Raw genomic sequence first — 20,854 nt, 5'->3', positions numbered from 1 at the left:
ACGGATGGAATTTGCATGAGATTTTACTCAAACTCCATAAATGGATAGGAATGCTTTAGTTTTTTCCCCAATTGGTCTTTTCCTACAGCTGACTCATTGGGGTGGAACTCTAGAGCCTAAAATGAGGGGTTACACTTAGAAGAAAATATTAAGTAAGTTAACAATTTTTGGACCAAATGATGATGACTAATAATTATAGGAACAAGAGTTGTTCTGATGTAATTATTGGTTGAGATAGTCTTAATTCAGTAAAGGGGTAACTGATCACCCTACGGTGGCTTTTACCCTTTTCTACTGAAGCATCATTGCAAAATAGATGTCACCTAGGTTACATTAGAGTTTTGCTAAAATTGATTGGTTTTCTATACTGGGTAATGCATGTATAACTAATATAAGTAAATTGTATGTTTTCAGCAATTTAAAATATGACAAGTGCTACATTAAAGTTTCTTGTCGTCGAAAAAATTAACGACGATAACTATGTTGCATGGAAACATATTACCAATATAGTGCTTATAATCGATGACTTATGATTCGTGCTCGTTGAAGAGTGTCCTCAAGTCTTATATGCCAATGCCACCCAAAATATTCGGGAGGCATATGTGCGATGGGTTAGGGTGAATGAAAAGGCCCGAACGTATATCTTAGCAAGCTTATCTGAAGTCTTGGCCAAAAAGTATGAGCCCATGCTTTATGCCTGTGAGATTATGGAGTCCCTGAAGTGAATGTTTGGACACTATCCACTTAGCTCAGGCGCAATGCTCTCAAATACATCTTCAATGCCTTTATGCAAGAGGGGGCCTCTGTTTGTGAACATATTCTGAACATGATGGTCTACTTTAACGTGGCAGAGATGAATGGGTCTGTCATTGGTGAAGCCCGTTAGGTTAGCTTCATCCTGGAAACTTTACCTAAAATTTTTCTGCAGTTTCATAGTAATGTTGTTATGAACAAGATTGACTACACCCTGACCACCCTGCTCAATGAGTTGTAGACTTATCAGTCCTTGATGAAAGTCAAAGAACAAAAAAAACAAAGGTGAGAAAAATGTTTCCTCATCCTCCAAGAAGTTCTATAGAGGTTTGACCTTTGGAACTAAGTCTGCACTTTCTTTTTTTTGGCACCAAAAAGTGGAAGAAGAAGAAGTGAGGCCTGGGGAAGGCTAACCCTGCTACTACCCAAAGGAGCAAGAAGGCCAAGGCTGTAAGGGGAATTTGTTTCCGTTGCAATCAAGAGGGACATTAGAAGAGGAATTGTCCCAAATATTTGGTAGAAAAGCAGAAAACCAAATAGGGTAAATGTGATTTACTCGTGTTGGAAACATGTTTATGGAGAATGATGATTCAGTCTGGATAATTGATTTAGGCGCTACTACGTTTATTCTTCATTTTAGGGAATTAGTTCCTGTCGGTAGCTGGAGATTGGTAAAATGCGATGCGTGTTGAAACTGAGCACATAGTCTCAGCTAAGGTAGTGGGAGGACTTCGACTTTGTTTACATAAATATTTTATTTGACTAGAAAATTTATATGTTGTTCCTGGTTTAAAAAGGAACTTGATTTCTATAAAATACTTATTAGAACAAAACTACTCTTTGTCCTTCAATGTAAATAAAGTGTTTGTTTACGAGAATGGTATTCATATTTGTTTTGCAAATCTTGAAGATAGCCTTTATGTGCTAAGGTTGTTAGTAACAAAGACCTTCCTAAATATTGAACTATTTAAAACTACAGTAACTCAAAACAAAAGATAGAAAATTTCTCCTAAAGAAAATGCTCAACTTTGGCACCTAAGATTAGGTCACATAAATCTCAATAGAATTGAGAGATTGATTAAGAATAGGATTCTAAGTGAGTTAGAAGAAAATTCTCTATCTGTGTTTGAGTCATGCCTTGAAGGTAAAATGACTAAAAGACCTTTTTACTGGAAAAGGTCATAGAGCCAAAGAACCATTCAGAACCTTTGTGGTTCTATGAATGTTAAGGCAAAAGGAGGCTTTGAATATTTCTTCACCTTTAATGATAATTATTCAATGTATGTGTACATTTACTTAGTGTAACATAAGTTTGAAGCCCTTAAAAAGTTCAAGGAGTATAAGGCTAAAGTTGAAAATGCATTAGGTAAAACAATTAAAATACTTCAATCTGATCGAGGTAGAGAGTATATAGATTTGAAATTCCAAAACTATTTGATAGAACATGGAATTATATCGCAACTCTCAACACCTGGTACACCTCCATGGAATGGTGTATCGAAAAAAAGGAAAAAACGAATTTTGTTGGACATGGTTCGGCCTTTGATGAATTACGCTTCCTTACTTGACTCGTTCTGGGGTTATGCAGTACAAACTGCAGCTTATGTTTTGAATTGTATTCCATCCAAGAGTGTTTCTAGAATACCTTTAGAGTTATAGAATGGTCGTAAAGGTAGTTTACGCTATTTCAGGATATAGGGTTGCCCAACACATGTGTTTAAGGTTAATCCTAAGAAATTGGAACCTCGTTCAAAATTATGTCTATTTGTAGGCTATCCTAAAGGAACAAGAGGTGGTTACTTCTATAATCCTAAAGATAATAAAGTGTTTGTGTCGACAAACGCTACATTTTCATAAGAGGACCACAATGGAGAGCACAAACCATGCAGTAAGATAGTATTGAATGAACTTTCTAGAGAAATTGCTGAACCTTCAACAAGAGTTGTTAAAGAGCCAAGCATATCAACAAGAGTTGTTGATATTGGTTCATCTAGTAAGTCACATCCACCTCAACCATTGAGGGAGCCTCGATATAGTGCGAGAGTTGCGGACCCACCTATTCGTTATATGGGTTTGACAGAAACCTTAACCATCATATTTGATGGCGATGTTGAGGATCCATTGTCTTATAAGAAGGAAATGAAGGATGTAGATAAAAATGAATGGATCAAAGCTATAAATCTCGAAATGGAGTCTATGTACTTCAGTTCAGTCTGGGATAGTATAGATTAACCTGATAGGGTAAAACCTACAGGTTGCAAGTGGATCTACAAGAGGAAAAGGGGTGTTGATGGTAAGGCACAAACCTTTAAGGTTAGACTTGTGGCAAAGGGTTATACCCAGATTGAGGGAGTTGACTATGAGAAGACTTTCTCACTTGTTGCCATGTTGAAGTCTATTTGGATATTCCTGTCCATTGTCGCATATTATGACTATGAGATTTGGTATGGACATTAAGACTACCTTTTTGAATGACAATCTTGAGGAGACTATCTATATGCAGCAACCTGAAGGATATATAACCCAAGGTCAAGAGCAAAAGATTTGCAAGCTCAATCAATCTATTTATGGATTGAAACAAGCTTCTCAATCTTGGAATATAAGGTTTAATTCTACGATCAAATCTTATGGCTTTGATCAATATGTTGATGAGCCTTGTGTTTACAGAAGATCATTAATAGTTCAGTACCTTTCTTAGTGTTGTACGTAGATGATATCCTACTAATTAGGAATGATGTAGGTCTACTGACTGACTTAAAACAGTGGTTGACGGTTCAATTCTAAATGAAAGATTTGGGAGAGACGCAGTTTGTTCTGGGCATTCAGATCTTTAGGGATCGAAAGAACAAATCGTTGGCCTTGTCTCAAGTATCATACATTAACAAGATGCTTGTCAAGTATTCGATATAAAACTCCAAGAGAGGCTTGCTACCTTTTAGGCATGAAGTTGCTCTATCTAAGGACCAGTGACCTAAGATACCTCAAGAGGTTGAGAAGATGAGACAGATCCCCTATGCATTGACTTTTGGTAGCTTGATGTATATGATGTTATGTACTAGACCTGACATCTGCTATGTAGTGGGAATAGTCAGTAGATATCAGTCTAATCCAGGATTTGATCATTGGCATACTGTTAAAACCATCTTTAAATATCTTCAGAGATTGAAGGACTACATGCTCGTGTATGGGTCTAAGAATTTGATCATTACAAGATCACTCTGATTTTCATAGGGATTCAAGGAAATCCACTTCATGATTAATGTTCACTCTTAATGGAAGAGTCATAGTTTAGAAAAGCACCAAGCAAAGTTGCATTGCTGACTCCACCATGGAGGCATAATATATAGCAGCTTGTGAAGCTGTCAAGGAAGTTGTCTGGCTCAGGAAATTCTTGACTAATTTGGAAGTTGTTCCAGACATGTTAAAGTTCATCACCTTATATTGTGATAATAGTAGTGCAGTGGCAAATTCCAGAGAGTCTAGAAGTCCTAAGCGTGTGAAGCACATTGAGCGCAAGTATCATCTGATACGGGAGATTGTACATCGAGGGGACATGATTGTCACGTAGATAGCTTTGGTGTACAACGTTGTTGATCCGTTTACAAAGGCCCTCACAGCTAAGGTGTTTGAGGGTCACCTAGAGAGTTTGAGTCTACGAGACAGGGCATCTAATCTAAGGAAAATGGGAGATTTTATAATGGGCACATATTGTATGACCTAGTTTCTTATTTTTGTGTACTGTTGTAATAGTTTGACTTTACAAACTATTATAAACCATTTACTTATCTAATAAAATAATAGGTTTTTTATTTGATACTTAGTAGCATTAACCTACAAAACCAATAAACTAAGATCCAAGGTTATCTTCTGTAACTTAAACATGTATGTGGAGACATACAAGTGGATCATATTTAAGTGATAATCTAAATGGTCTGTAGTAGATGGATAAGGCTAGGTACTTTATCCTATTGACACTAAGGATATGGTTCGCTTTGTAGTTGTGACAATTGTTGTAAAGTGCTATAAATGATCTGATCCTGATCATTTATGTAAAGACATGTGAGCGGGGGTGTTCTATACAAAGAGTTTGTATAAGACTGGATCATGAAATGAATAGTCCCTCTATATAACATCGTTGATAGAATAAACTTACATTTCACTAGGATGACCATAAGTGACTTGACCTGAATCTTGAGTGAGTTGTGAACTCCTGTCTATGAAGGCGGTTATTTGATCTATATGGGTGAGAGTGACCAGTTTCGTCGACTTAATATGTCTACCATTTTGGAGATTCGTCTGATTGAGGAGCTGGGAATGTAGCTACACAAGAAGGAATTCACTCATTCTCTATAGTTATAGTAAGTAAAGAAATTGCTCCCTCAAAGGCTGATTCCGGGGCTTGAACAATGTGGCACCACACCCTCTCCTGACCCGAGAGAGGTTTAGTCATAATTGGACTATGACTTATTGTTCATTAGAGGGATCAGTGGCACTTAAGGAGTTAGATGTAACACGAAGAAAAAACGGTAATTTTGGCCCAACTATATTTACGAACAATTGTGAAAGGTCAATGCATCGTTGATTGGTTATCCAATGGATACAGAAATATACCTATAGTGCAAATAGTGCAGCTGTCGGTCTTTAGTAGAGTGATCGACAATTAATGAAAGTTGGTTAATTTAATTAAAGAGTTGAGTTAATTAATCAAGTACCATTAGAACTTTAATCTATAGGTCCATTGAAGAAATTAATTATATATGATATAATTAATACAATGTATATGATGCATTATATATAAAGTTTTATTTAAGAGGAAATAAATATTTGAATTTCATTCAAACATTATTTATATGAATGTGATTCATATAAAAACTATATGTTAAATTTAATATAAATTTAATTCGTATTGAATACTATATGTTAAATGAGAGAATAATAATCTTTAGGGTATATTATATATGATAGAATATAAACTATAGGTTATGTGTTATATTTGATATAACATAAGGTATGTTATATATATATATATATACACACATACACACATTAAAGTTGTTAATATATATGTTTATATTTATATTAAATTAAATTCATTATTTGAATTTAAATCAATCTAAATTTGGGGAGGGAGTTATCGTACCTCCCCTAAATTCACTCTATCATAACCAACATGAAAGTTGGTTTCATGTAGAAAAATTGGGTTTATAGAGTTTTATCATCTTCTTTACAAAAGGTTCTTTCAATTTTTTTAAAAAATGATCACCAAGAACTCTCTATAATCTCCTCTAAAGAAAAACACAACTCTCCCTCCCTTCCAAAATTAAAGCGAAGCCCACTACTCTTGTCGATTCTCACCCTACCGAGAATACTAAGGTTTCATTGTGGTGGTGTCCACATTGGGTGTTGGTGTTGTTGTCCCTGAAGAGTTTGTTCGTTGCGTTCGAGCAATATCGGAGAGGAAATGCGAAGATTAATCGGTCTTCAAGGGTAAGTGTGACTCTCCCTTAGTTTCTCTCTATATTCTTTAAAAAGCATGCTAGATATATAAATGTTTATCGTTAAAGTTTTCATCTTCCCTAATTTACTACGGTTCTGTAAAATTAAATTAAGGGACACAATCCTTTTCACGCTTCCGCTTCAATTTTCCAAACCTTCAAGCACGAACACCAAGCTTCGACACCACCACTCGGAGCCTTTGCTATTCTCCAGCAAGGAACAGGAATGGTGGTCTCCTTTTTGTTTTTGGGAGAAAGAAAGGCGGTGAGATTGAGAGAGACTTTTCTTCCTTTTCTTTCACGTAGAAAAAATTACAAGACCAATTCTTTGTATTCACAACACAAAATTTAAGAAAGAGAGAGGATGGGAGTTATTTTAATTCCCATCCATCATGATGGAAATAACTCCCTTGTAAAGGGGAGCTATTAAATATACAATATTACTATATAATAAAGTATATTATATGATTAATTAACTAACTTAATTAATCATATGATTAAAATGCACATCTCTCTTATAACCTATAGTTTTTATATAAATCATATTCACATTAAACTTTAACTTATAGTATTTATATAAATAATATTTGAATCTCATTCAAATATTTATCTCTCATATATTATATAGTTTTAATTACAAATCATATTTATAATTAAATATACACTATAATGTATCAATATACATTATACTTTATATTAATCACATTACTATATTAACACCTTTCATTCCCTTAAATAATTTGAACAATTTAAATTATTCCAAAAGCAATTGTTCCTTGTTTTATCCTTAGTGAGCTAGCAAGGGGATATTGTGGATCTACAAATTAGAACCTCGAACGATATGAGATTAATTAATTAAATTCTTTAATTAAATTAATTAACATTCATTAACTGACGGTCATTCCACTAAAAACCGAAAGTTGAACTCTTCTCACTATAGATATATTTCTGTGTCCACAGATATAACCAATCAACAGTAAGTTGATCCTTCACAAATTGATCGTAACTACAGCTGGGTCAAATTACTGTTTTACCCCTTCAGTTACATCTAACTCCTTATACCACTTTCCCTCTAATGAACAATAAGTTATAGTCCAACTATAAACTAGACCTCTCTATGGCCAATGAGAGGGTGAGGCGCCTCATTGAAGACCTAGAATCAGCCATTGAAGGAGCAATACATCTACTTTCCCTTAAGACGGGAAGAAGTGAATTTCATCTTGTGTAGTTATGTTCCCAGCTTCTTACTTGGAAAAATCCCCAAAATAGTAGGTTTATTGAGTTGATGAATCTGGTCACTCTCATCTATACAGATCAAAGGATCGCCTTCATAGACATGAGTTCATAACTCACTCAGGATTAAGGTCAAGTCACCTATGGTCATCCTAGTGAAATGTTAATCTTTACAAGTAATGACATTATAGAGAGAGATTAATCATTTCGCGGTCTGGTCTTATATAAAAGCTTTGTATAGGATACCTCCACTCACATGTCTCCACATGAACAGTTAAATCATATTGTTTTTAATACTTTACAACTACTATACCAATTACAAAGTGAGTCATATCTGTTTTGTCTTAGATAAGACACTTCTTTATCCATATATTATAGACCATTTAGATTATTATTTAAACATGATTCACCTGTTTGTCAACCACATACATGTTTAAGTTACATAAATAACCTCGAATCTTTCTTAAATGGATTATTGCATAAAATAATAGACCATTATTTCAAATAACATATTAACTACGAGGTTTCAAGGCATACAACTCAACAATTAAAAACTTGAATAATCAAATAGGTTGAACTAAGCTCATTTTTTCCAATTAAATATGTTAACATGGATATATATTGAAACTTAATTGTTCGCATGAGATTTCAAGAGAAATTTATTTCGTGGAACTTGAACTTTGTATTTGTATTAATTTTGTGGAAAGTGAGTACAATCTCTCATACATAATGTCTTGATGCTTTCAAAATAAACTATAGTCTTTAAGCTGGTTGATCCTTTTGAATGATCGGCCTTTGGGCTTGATGATCTTCTTGGACGATCGGCCTTTGGGCTTGATGATCTTCTTGGACGATCGGCCTTTGGGCTTGTTGATCTTCTTGGACGATCGACCTTTGGGCTTGTTGATCTTCTTGGATGATCGACATTTGGGCTTGATGATCTTCTTGGATGATTAGTGTTCACACGAGGCTTCTAGAGAAACTTGTTTTGTGGAGTTGAACTAGAGTTGGTGTTGATATTGATGTTGATTTAATGCGATGTGGTTCGATCTCTAGTACTTGATTCTCTGATTCTCTCTCGGTTGAATGCGTATGTTTAATGTATAGAAGCAAAGCGTGTGGATGTTCTTGAGCTTGGAGTCTTGGAAGAATGCTTGTATCTTCAAAGGACTTCAGTCTTCAAGCGTGGTCAGAATGCTTGTATCTTCAAAGGACTCCGGTCTTCAGAATGCTTGTATCTTCAAAGGACTTCAGTCTTCAAACGTGGCCAGAATTCTTGTATCTTCAAAGGACTTCGGTCTTCAGAATGCTTGTATCTCCAAAGGACTTCAGTCTTCAAGCGTGGTTAGCTTCAAGATTCAAGGATTCTTCTGATTATAGAGAATTCCCTCTAAACTCTCTGAAATGTAGAATTGTTGACCCCTCCAAATGAGGAGAGCTTCTCTATTTATAGAGTTCACATGTAGGCTTGGACTTGGCCTTTGGGTTTGAGGAGATTGAATCTTCAGCTTGTAGGTTGTGAAGGTACAGTCAGTTTGTTGAAATCTCTTAATCTTCAAAGCTTCAAATAGTTCAAATCTTCAGTTCTTAGAATTTGAGAACTCCAGTCTTTGAAGCTTGAGAAGCTTTGGTCTTCAGCACTTGAGAGTTTGAGTCTTGGATATTGGGAGCTTAAATCTTCAGTGTTTTAATATGTCTTTTGATCTTCAGAGCTTTAATGTCTTCTGATTTTCAGAGCTTTGATATGTCTTCTGATCTTCAGAGCTTTAAATCATATTCACATTAAACTTTAACTTATAGTATTTATATAAATAACATTTGAATCTCATCAAATATTTATCTCTCATATATTATATAGTTTTAATTATAAATCATATTTATAATCAAATATACACTATAATGTATCAATATACATTATACTTTATATTAATCACATTAGTATAATTAACACCTTTCATTCCCTTATATAATTTGAACAATTTAAATTATTCCAAAAGCAATTGTTCCTTGTTTTATCCTTAGTGAGCTAGCAAGGGGATACTGTGGATCTACAAATTAGAACCTCGAATGATATGAGATTAATTAATTAAATTAATTAACATTCATTAATTGTCGGTCACTCCACTAAAAATTGATAGTTTAACTCTTCACACTGTAGATATATTTCTGTGTCCACAGATATAACCAATCAACAGTAAGTTGATCCTTCACAAATTATTTGTAACTACAGCTGGATCAAATTATTGTTTTACCCCTTCAGTTACATCTAACTCCTTAGGTACCACTTTCCCTCTAATGAACAATAAGTTATAGTCCAACTATAAACTAGACCTCTCTCTGACCATTGAGAGGGTGAGACGCCTCATTGAAGACCTAGAATCAGCCCTTGAAGGAGCCATTCATCTACTTTCCCTCAAGACGGGAAGGAGTGAATTCCATCTTGTGTAGTTATGTTCCCAGCTTCCTACTCGAACAAATCCCCAAAATGGTAGGTTTATTGAGTCCGTGAATCTGGCCACTCTTACCTATACAGATCAAAGGATCGCCTTCATAGACAGGAGTTCACAACTCACTCAGGATTAAGGTCAAGTCACCTATAGTCATCCTAGTGAAATGTTAATCTTTACAAGTAACGACATTATAGAGAGAGATTAATCATTTCGCGCTCTGGTCTTATACAAAAGCTTTGTATAGGATACCTCTACTCACATGTCTCCACGTGAACGGTTAAGATCATATCGTTTTTAACACTTTATAACTACTGTACCAATTACAAAGTGGGTCATATCTGTTGTGTCATAAGGATAAGACACTTCCTTATCCATATATTATAGACCATTTAGGTTATTACTTAAACATGATTCACCTATTTTTCAACCACATACATGTTTAAGTTACATAAATAACCTCAGATCTTTCTTAAATAGATTATTGCATAAATAATCGACCATTATTTCAAATAACATATTAACTACGAGGTTTCAGGGCATACAACCCAACAATTAAAAACTAAAATAATAAAATAGGTTGAACTAAGCTCATTTTGCCAATTAAATATGTTAACATGAATATATATTGAAACTTAATTGTTCACACAAGATTTCAGGAGAAATTTATTTTGTGGAACTTGAACTTTGTATTTGTATTAATTTTGTAAAAAGTGAGTATAATCTCTAATACATAATATTTTGATGCTTTCAAAAGAAACTATAGTCTTTAAGCTTGTTGATCTTTTTGAATGATCGGCCTTTGGCTTGTTGATCTTGTTGGATGATCGGCCTTTGAGCTTGATGATCTTCTTGGACGATCGGCCTTTGGGCTTGTTGATTTTCTTGGATGATGACCTTTGGGCTTGATGATCTTCTTGGAGGATTAGTGTTCACATGAGGCTTCTAAAGAAACTTGTTTCGTGGAGTTGAACTTGGGTTGTTGTTGATGTTGATGTTGATGTTGATTTGATGCGATGTGGTTTGATCTCTAGTACTTGATCCTCTGATTCTCTCTCGGTTGAATGCATACGTTTAATATATAGAAGCAGAGCATGTGGATGTTCTTGAGCTTGGAGTCTTGGAAGAATGCTTGTATCTTCAAAGAACTTCAGTCTTCAAGCGTGATCAGAATGCTTGTATCTTCAAAGGACTTCGGTCTTCAAAATGCTTGTATCTTCAAAGGACTTCAGTCTTTAAGCGTGGTCAGAATGCTTGTATCTTCAAAGAACTTCGGTCTTCAGAATACTTGTATCTCCAAAGGACTTCGATCTTCAAGGTGGTCAGCTTCAAGAGTCAAGGAATCTTCTGATTGTAGAGAATTTCCTCTAAGCTCTCTGGAGTGTAAAATTGCTGACCCCTCCAAATGAGGAGAGCTTCTCTATTTATAGAGTTCACATGTGGACTTGGGCTTGGGCTTGGCCATTGGGTTTAAGGAGATTGAATCTTCAGCTTGTAGGTTGTGAAGGTACAGTCAATTTGTTGAAATCTTTTAATCTTCAAAGCTTCAAATAGTTTAGATCTTCAATTCTTAGAATTTGAGAACTTCAGTCTTCGAAGCTTGAGAAGCTTCGGTCTTCAGCACTTGAGAGCTTGAGTCTTGGATCTTGGGAGCTTAAATCTTCAGAGTTTTAATATGTCTTCTGATCTTCAGAGCTTTAGTATCTTCTGATCTTCAGAGCTTTGATATGTCTTCTGATCTTCAGAGCTTTAATGTCTTTCGATCTTCAAAACTTTGGAGGAGTTATGTTCTTCAGATCCTTGGAGCTTCAGACTTCAGATCTTCAGAGGGTTTTGCCTTCAATTCCTCCAACCTCCCTCTCAAATGAAGAGATAATGTCTCTATTTATAGAGGTTTCTCATGGGTCTTACATGGGCATGGACCCAATTACTTTACTAGGCCAAAATTAGGTTTGGACTAAAGTTGGGCTTGGGTCCATTTGTTGTTGGGTTGAAATATTGGGCTTGAGCTTAATCTTTAATTTAGACCAAAATTTCAGAATTGGGTCGGGCTTGAGTGACTTTAATTACTCGGCCCAATCCAACTTATAATTTTTCCAATAGGCTTAGACTTTCATTGATGACGTGACAACTCGTGATTCGCCGAAATTTCTCATTCAACATTAATAAATTAGTCAAGCATAAGAAAATAGAAACATAAGCACGAACATAAAATATTTATTTTTAAACAGTTGAAGACGAAAATAGACATTTCGAAACTTCAATAACCAACTTGATTAAAAAAGGGAAAGGTTTATTCAATCAAAGGCATTAATGTGATTTTCATGATAAATTTCTATTTATTTAGCTAAATATTATGTCTTTTCATGATTTTCATGTTAAAATTGCTACCAATTACAATTACCCTATATTTACATGGAGAAGGGTTTATACCCTTAGTGGTAATAAATTAAATAACTCTTATTTAATTAATTGGCACACTAATTAAATAAACATATATTAAATCCTATTTAATATATAGTTAATTAATTAACATATAAACATCACATATTTATATGTATCTACCTCTCTAACATTATAATTAATTAATTCTTCATGAATCTAATTCATTTAAATTTAATATTTGAATTTCATTCAAATATTTCTCTCTTACATAATTTGGATTATAGATCATATATATAATTAATCATTATATATTAATCTCATTAATATAAATTTCCCTCAATTGATTTGAACAATTCAAATTATTTTTCATTATTATCCTTTAGCAAGCTAACAAGAGGACTTTATGGACCTATAGATTAGAAGCTCCAATAATATGAGATTAATTAATTAAAGCTCCAATAATATGAGATTAATTAATTAAACTCTTTAATTAAAATAATCAAAATTCATTAACTACCAGTCACTTCACTAAAGACCGATAGCTACACTCTTTGCACTGTAGATATATTTCTGTGTCCATGGATGTAACCAATCAACAGTGAGTTGACTTGACCCTTCACAAATCACTCATAACTACAGTTGGGTCAAATTACCGTTATGTATCACTGATTCCTCTAATGAACAAACAATTTATAGTCCAATTAAGCTAACCCCTCTCGAACTAGTGAGAGGTTGAGGCCTCATTTTTTACAATCCGAAATCAGCTATAAGGGAACAATTTATCTACTTTTCCTAAGATTAGGAAAGCTCTACCTTGTTTTGAGTTTTTTCTGTCCAGTGCTTCATTCTAGACATCCAAAGTCTCCTTAATAGCTAATCTAGCTTTTTCTTCACTGTGTGTCTTCCTCAACGTCCCTCCTATCCTGAAATCAAGAATAGTCATTGTTTCTCCAAATGGATTCCAATGCCTTACTGAAGGATTGGAGGAAGTTAAAACTAACAGACGAAGAAAATACCTTGAATGATAGTCTATTCATTGAACCAGAGATGAATATCAAAGCATACATGGACCTTTGCCTAATCAGAAAAGTACTTTCTACAAGATTGATAACCATCTCCATGATCAAGAATTTGATGACAAATGCTTGGAGATTGAAGATGGGCTTTTCAGTAGAAAATATGGGGAAAAAACATTTTCTTTTCAAAGGTTATATAAGTCATACATCTAAAGATTGTCCAGCTGCAACCAAACATAAGGAAGGAAGCAAAGAAGAATAATAAATCTAACTCTAAAAAATTGAAATGCTGGAAAAGGAAAATCAATTTGAATACCTTCAAAACCCAATTCAACTCTTTCAAGGAAAAGCCCAAAAGGAAAGAAGGTTATATTGAAGATGGAAATTCTAGCAAAAAATTTCAATGTATTACTGATAACCTATCTAATTTCAATGTTTCTAACTCCACTTTGGCAGAGGCTATTCAACGACCCTACCAAGAGATATGGACATTTTATGTTTGAATGCTAAAGATGTGGGTAACCCTAGAGCATTCAGGAGATTGTGAGAGCTCACTCGCACAAATTATCCTTAAATACTATTTTTATCCGAAATTAAAAAAGTGGTTCTCCTATTGCAAATAGAATGAAAATCATGAATGGTTTTGAAGGTTGTCTAAATGTAAACAGTGATAATGTTAGAAGAGGCTTCGTCTTTATATGGAATAAAGGATTTTTAGTGAGCTTAAGCTCATTCTCTCCTCACCATATCGATGTAAACATTTGTTGGAATAATAAATGTTGGAGATTTACTGAAATTTATGGCTCCCCTAAAGCTGAAAAGAAATATCTTACTTAAGATCTACTAAAAAAACTTCATAATCTTGATAACTCTCATTGGATAATTGGTGGAGACTTTAACAAAATCCTATGGAAACATGAAAATTTTGGTGGTTCATCCAGGAAAATTGTATTTATGGACCGTTTCAGAAATGTTATAAGTGAATGCAACTTAAAAGATCTAACCTATATTGGAGATACTTTCATATGGATAGGTATTCAAAGATGACAAAGAATATTTGAACGACTGGATAGATTCCTATGTAATTCAGCTTTTGAAGATCTTTTTCCTAACATAAGAATATATAATCAAGATTGGATCTGATCACAGACCAATTTTATGCAACCTATCAAAAATTCAACGTGGAAAAGGAAGGAGATGACACAAACCTTTCAAATTTGAAGAGTCCTGGACCCTACATGAGGCATGCAAAAAGATTATATCCTCTTCTTGTAATTGGAGTGGCTCTCCTTACCCTAATAATTCTTTTGAATCAAATCTTTCTACTTGTTCAAAACATCTTGCTAGTTGGGGTAGAAATTTGTTAAATAATAGAAGAAATAGGATCAAAAAATGTGTTAAAAATTTAATATAATAATAGGTATTTCACTGATTTTGAGAATATTCATCTTCTAGAATTTGAACTGGGTCATTTACTCAAAGAGGAGGAAATATATTGGAAACAAAGATCTAGAGAGAATTGGCTAAAATGGAGGGATAAAAATACCAAATGGTTTCATAAAAAAGCTACAATGAGAAAAAAAAAAAAAAAAAAAAAGGAATGAAATTGTAGGTATTAAATATAAAAATGGAGTTTGGAATGAAGACCCTAAAGTAATTGAAGATACCTTTTTATCTTAATTCAAAAACATTTTTACTTCAACAAATCCATCTCCTTTTAATATAGATGTTATTTTAAACACGGTTTATCCTAAGATTTCTAAAGAGATGAATGATATTCTTTTAACCCCTTAAACCGAAAACGAAATAGATGAAACTATTAGTTGTATGTTTCCTACTAAAGCCCTAGGTCCTAGTGGATTTTCTGCTATTTTCTTTCAAAAATATTGGAGTGTTGTAGGTAAAAAAAACAATAACTAAATGTCTTGACGTTTTAAATAAAAGGAAATATTTTCATTCTATAAATTCTACTAATATTGTCTTAATACCTAAAACTCCTAATCCTTCTACGTTGGAGATTATAGGCCCATTAGTTTATGTAAAGTTTCCTGTAAAATTATCTCCAAGTCTATAGTTAATAGACTTAAACCTTTTCTGGAGCAACTGATCTTTATTTCACAAGTTGCTTTCACTCCTAGTCGCCCAATTCACAATAACATCATTATAGGTCATGTGTGCTTACATTTCTTCAAATCTCGGAAAGGAAACAAAGAAAAAGAAACAACTGTAAAACATGATTTAAGTAAAGCATATGATTGCATTGAATGAAACTTCCTACAAGGCATTTTACTTAAATTAGGCTTTGATTCATCTTGGGTATCCTTAGTCTTAAAATGTGTTTCTTCTGCAAGTTTTCCAATTATAATTAATAGTTACACTAAAGGTAATATTATTCCATCTAGAGGCCTTCGCTAGGGAGATCTACTATCCCCTTATCTGTTCATTTTTGTTCCCCAAGGATTATCATCTATAATTCAAAATGCAAAGTAGAATAATTTGATTTCTGGAATTCGTCTCAATACATCTTATCCTAATATTTCTCATTTATTATATACTGATGATAGTTTAATTTTTTTGTAAAGCATCTGAAACTGAATTAATTAACCTTAAAAATATTTTAGTTCTATTTGAAATAACTTCTAGTGAATGTATAAATTTTGACAAGTCCTTTATGATTTTTTCATCTAATGTGAGTTTTGATCGTGTAGATTTTTAAGTAATCTTTTAGACATTTCCCATATAAACAACTTGGGAATTACTTGGGTCTTTCATCATATCTATCGAGGTTTAAATCAGCTGAATTCAGATTCATCCAAGAAAGAATATGGACTGCTATTCAAAACTGGAAAATGGCATTTTTCTCAAAAGCTGGTAAAGAAATTTTGATTAAAAACATTGGGCAGTCTATTCCTACTTATGCCATGAGTTTCTTCAAACTTCCTAAGTCTTTTTGTGAAGAGATCACCAAAACCTTCTCTAATTTTTGGTAGGGATCAACTTTTAATAAAAAGAAAATACATTGGATGAAATGAAAGAAGTTTTGCCTACCAAAACCATTGGATGGCTTAAATTTTCGTGATTTAGTTGGCTTTAATCAAGCATTAATAACCAAACAGGTGTGAAAAATAGTAGAAAATCTAAATTCTTTTGTATCTACAGTCCTTAAAAGCTTATACTTTAATGAGTGTTTGATCGTTGAAGCATCTATCAAATTCGATTCATCACTCATTTGAAAAAGTTTTATATGGGGAAGAGAACTTCTATCTAAAGGTCTTCAATATAGAGTTGAGAATGACAATTCAATATGTTTCTTTTTAGACCCTTGGATTCCAAGGCCTCATCATTCAAGCCTACTTTCTTTAACCTTTTATCATTGAATCTTTATGTTGCTGATTTCATTCTCCCAATGGGGGGTTGGAAAGAATCTATTTTAGATGATTTATTAAATGAAGAGGATGTGGATTATATCAGGAAAATTCCTACTAATCTTCCTGTCAAACTGATTTAGCATAAGTCAGGAATCTATTCTGTGAAAAGCAGCTATCAACTTTTCATGAGAAGTATTATAAATGAAGATGGTCCAAGCTTCAACCTAATAGCTAATGTTTGGGAAAATATTTGGAAATTAAAAATTTCTAACAAAATAAAACATTTTATTTGGAGAGCACTTCATAACATTCTACCTACCAAAATAAACTTAAGGAAGAAAGGTTTGAATATCACACTTTACTGTCCTTTCTGGAATGAAGAATTTGAGATTACCGATCATATGTTATTCAGCTGCCAGTGAACAAAGGAGATTTGGGAAAGAATTTGAGACTGTTCGTGTATTTATGAGGATTTCAACATAATCTTCAATGATAGATGGACCCAACTAACCAGTGCATATTCCCGCGATGAACTCGAACTTGGAAGCCACAACTTGTTGGAGCATTTGGACAAACTGTAATAAGTTAGTAAATGATTCCTCAATTCCTGAAAGATCAATCAGAACTAATTGGATTCATAAATATATGACTGAACATACAAATTCCAAGAACGTATTCACTAAATCATAGAGAAATTTCCTTGAAAGCTCAGCTAATCAAGTTAAGTGGATTTGTAATCCAGCTAATTTTGTGAAGATTAATGTGGATGCACCCTGAAGAAAAGAAGCTTCAAACCTGGGAATAGACATTGTTGTAAGAGAATCAGTTGGAATTTTGATCAGACTTGAAATGTTGAACATGCAAAACAACCCTGAGCCTCTATTATCAGAGATGTTGGCGATTATGAAAGGAGTGAAAGTGATAGAAAGATAGGGTTTCTCTGATATTAGTTTAGAACTGATTGTCTAACAATAATTAATCTTTTGAGTGTTTAAAAAGAAAATAGATGACTTGGCTTCTTTTTTTAACTCTTTAATTTTTGTACATGTTAAAAGAAATGGAAATAAAATGGCCCATGAAGTAGCTAAAAGGGCTAGAAATTTCAAGATGTCAGATGTATGGTGTGATGGCCTCCCTAATTGGGCTCTTGTTATCAACTGAGAGGATGTATCTCTTTCTATGACCCATGAGCCTCAATAAAGATGTATTTTTTTAAAAAAAAATAATAATAAATTGAACATAAAATAAATTATGTTCATCCTTGATTTCCATTTTTAAAATATTATCAAGGAAAATTCTTATAAATAGGAAAATCCCAAAAATATTCACACTTTATAGCAGAAAGTTTAAAAAATATTTGTAACTTTTGAATTTTTTACTATGAAATGTAAATATTTTTAAATATTTTTTTATATTTAAAAAAAGTTCTATTATCAACTAAGTTGGTTAATGACTCAATTGAGAATAGTTTAACATTATTTGACATATACTACTTGTTGGTATTGGTGTCCTAATTCTCCCAGAGTCTCGTTGTTTTGTAAAGATACACATTGTTCAATGAATAAAATAAGTGTTATTTAATTCCAACATTTACTCATATCCAATAAACAAAGCTCCTTGGTTATCTTATGTGAACTTAAGCATGTATATGTGATATACAAGTGGATCATGTCTTAAGTGATAACCTAAATCGGTCTGTAGTATAAGAATTAAGGTAGGATACCTGATCCTTGTGACACTACGGATACGGCCCACTTTGTAAAGGTTGGCAAGTGTTGTAAACTACTAGAGATGGTAGATCCTGACCATTCATGTGGAGACATGAAGTGGGGATGTCCTATACAAAGAATTTCTATAAGACCTGGACCACGAGATGACTAGACTCTGCATATAACGTCGTTGATACTAGAGACTTACATCTCACCTAGACGACCATAGGTGACACAACCTCAATCCTGAGTGTTTTAGGAACTTCTGCCTTTGAGGGTGATCCTTTGATTTGTATGGGTGAGAGTGGCCAGATTTCCAACTCAACATGCCTACCTTTTTGGAGACTTGTTTGATCTGGGAGTTGGGAACTCAATCCAAAAAATAGAATTCACTCCTTTCCTGAAACAGGGATAAGTAGAGAGATTGCTCCCTTAAGGGCTGATTTCGGGGCTTGAACATAGTGGCCACAGCTTCTCTTTGGAAGAGAAGACTCGGTCATAATAGGACTATGACTTATATTCATTAGAGGGATCAGTGGTACTTAAGGAGACAGATGTAACTACAGGGGCATAACGATTATTGGCCCAGCTGGACTTATGATCGATCTATGAAGGGTTGTCGCACTGCTCATTGGTTAAGATGGACACATAATATATCTATGGTAAGGAGAGTTCAGCTGTCAGTCTTTAGTGAAGTGCCTGGTAGTTAACGGATGGTGGATCTCGTGACTAAAGAGTTTAGTCAGTTATTCACGTACCGTTGGAGCTTCGAGCTACAGGTCCATGAGGTTCCCTTGGTAGCTCAATGGATTCAGTTGAGGATCAGTTCTTGGTGTTGATTTGAAATGTTCAAATTGACAATTGGTATTTTGATTATATATGATATAATAGATATGATGTATAAGATACATCTAGTGGAGGATTGATGTAAATGAGATTTACATTAAGTACCATGGAAGAAAAAAAGAACTATGGTTTATATGTTTCATGAGATGAAATACTAAAACTATAGGTTATAAATATAGTATGATAAGTCGGTTATCATTTATGTTTATAATAATATTAATTATTGGATAATTAATTCTTTTTCTTTTAAATAACCAAAGTAGTGGGTGGTTATTGAATCATGGTAAACGTGAGTTTAAAAGGAAAATAGTTTTCCTATTTTGAAAATGAGGTTTTACAAATGATTGAAAAATGTTTTGAGTTTTCTCTCCGCACAAAAGAAACTTACGAAGTCGTCAAGTAAATTTGGATTTACTAAACGATGGCTGAGTGAGCTAAACGATCGTGCAGAGTAGAGCTAAACGATCGTGCCGTATTTACTAAACGACCGCATAGTTTTGCTAGACGATCGCTGGTCCAAGGTAAACGATCGTATAGAATCTGTAGGCGACAGACCGAGCTAAACGATAGACTAAACGATCGCATAGCTTTTGCTAGATGATCGCATAGCTTTATCTAAACGATTGGGCATCGACCTATACGATAGGTCTCCACCATCTCTCACTTGCCCAATTGTGTACTCGATTGTTGTTTCCTCCTTCGTCTGCCTCATACCAAGTCCGAATAGAGCCCACCCTCTAGATTCTCACACCGAGAATACCAAGGTAGCCTTGTTGGTGGTGTCAGACTCAACTCGACACCGTTGAGGTTTTCTGGAGGCCGTTCGTGGTGCTGTGGAAGCCGTTCGTGTTGCGGAGGAGTTCCTGACCGAGAAGATCGTTGAAAACGAGCGCGAAGTGTTTGTGATGTGTTCGTGCAATGTTGCGGTCGTGTAGATCGAGCGCTCGTGGTTTCTGTTGTTCGATCAGAGTCATGCAACGGAGCGTGGAGACGCTACTGCATTTGTTCCTCCAGTGTTTCCCTCTCTACAGTTGTTTTTCATGCTATAATTTCTGGAATTATTTGCATAACCACTTGTTTTGTATTCGATTGTAAATATATGTTCATTCATGATTGTAATTTGGAATAATCTTGTTCCACTGCTCATGGAAATCTCGAATCTGATTTCCTTCACTACTTTTATTAAGTTTGAAGTTTTAAATCTCTCTTTTATCCGTGTGTTGTAGTAAAAAAAAAAACAATAAGATATGTTATAAATCAATTAATGATAGTTTTCAAAATAAAATTGAAAATGCCAATAAGAGTATAGCCCAACTTGCATAGTGCTTGTACTATCAACCTCGAGGTTTGAACCATCATTAATTTTCAAATTATTTGAGAGACGTCTTTTTTATAGGCTTTTTTAATACAATAGTCAATGGAAAAATTTAAACCACAAACCTTTTAATCATTAACACGTAATATATTTTAGTTAAATTAAGCTCACATTGATGCATGTTTCGATAGTTTGTCTAGTAAAATATGAGTAGTAAAGTAGGACAAATAATATGTTCTCCATCTTGATCTCGAACTAACTTCCATCTAGGGGTGTTAAAAAAACCC

This window comes from Benincasa hispida, chromosome 4 (genome assembly GCF_027475165.1).
Source record: "Benincasa hispida cultivar pf3 chromosome 4, pf3_genome.v1.1, whole genome shotgun sequence".
Lineage (NCBI taxonomy): Eukaryota > Viridiplantae > Streptophyta > Magnoliopsida > Cucurbitales > Cucurbitaceae > Benincasa > Benincasa hispida.
Note: the sequence above shows the minus strand (reverse complement) of the source record.